This window comes from Triticum aestivum, unplaced genomic scaffold (genome assembly GCF_018294505.1).
Source record: "Triticum aestivum cultivar Chinese Spring unplaced genomic scaffold, IWGSC CS RefSeq v2.1 scaffold126420, whole genome shotgun sequence".
NCBI classification, from domain to species: Eukaryota; Viridiplantae; Streptophyta; class Magnoliopsida; order Poales; family Poaceae; genus Triticum; species Triticum aestivum.
In genome coordinates, this window is record NW_025300835.1 from 1 (window position 1) to 900 (window position 900).

Sequence of the window (900 nt, forward strand, 5' to 3'; positions counted from 1 at the left end):
ACTTACCGCACTCGTGCAAAATAATAAAACACGGTAAATATATTACTTACACGTGCGTTTTGTTTTGCAAGCGGCGCGAAAAAAATTAAAAAGGGAATGCAACACGAGGACTTCCCAGGAGGTCACCCATCCTAGTACTACTCTCGCCCAAGCACGCTTAACTTCGGAGTTCTGATGGGATCCGGTGCTTTAGTGCTGGTATGATCGCATCCGACATGTTACCCCGGTCTTCGTCCCTTATCCTTGCCCCTCCCAGCTCCACTACAAAGACGATTGCACATTGCTTTGGCCGCTCCCTCTCAACTACGGAGACGAGTTTAACGCGGTTTCCACCCCTCCCTCTCAACCGCACCAGTGCACGCTTGCCGCGCCACAACGCCGACGCTGGACCCGTGAATCATGAGCACCCAGCTATGACTTACCGCACTCGTGCAAAGTAATAAAACACGGTAAATATATTACTTACACGTGCGTTTTGTTTTGCAAGCGGCGCGAAAAAAATTAAAAAGGGAATGCAACACGAGGACTTCCGAGGAGGTCACCCATCCTAGTACTACTCTCGCCCAAGCACGCTTAACTTCGGAGTTCTGATGGGATCCGGTGCTTTAGTGCTGGTATGATCGCATCCGACATGTTACCCCGGTCTTCGTCCCTTATCCTTTCCCCTCCCAGCTCCACTACAAAGACGATTGCACATTGCTTTGGCCGCTCCCTCTCAACTACGGAGACGAGTTTAACGCGGTTTCCACCCCTCCCTCTCAACCGCACCAGTGCACGCTTGCCGCGCCACAACGCCGACGCTGGACCCGTGAATCGTGAGCACCCAGCTATGACTTACCGCACTCGTGCAAAATAATAAAACACGGTAAATATATTACTTACACGTGCGTTTTGTTTTGC

At 51.0% G+C, this 900-nt stretch overlaps 2 non-coding genes across 2 annotated transcripts; both read right to left on the minus strand.

Annotated features, from left to right (window-relative positions):
• Positions 1 to 93: 93 nt before the first annotated feature.
• On the minus strand, positions 94 to 212 carry LOC123179308 (5S ribosomal RNA). Its single transcript, XR_006490269.1, has one exon. It is a non-coding gene; the product is annotated as a 5S ribosomal RNA (ribosomal RNA).
• A 297-nt stretch (positions 213 to 509) lies between these two features.
• LOC123179309 (5S ribosomal RNA) lies at positions 510 to 628 on the minus strand. Its single transcript, XR_006490270.1, has one exon. It is a non-coding gene; the product is annotated as a 5S ribosomal RNA (ribosomal RNA).
• Positions 629 to 900: the final 272 nt, after the last annotated feature.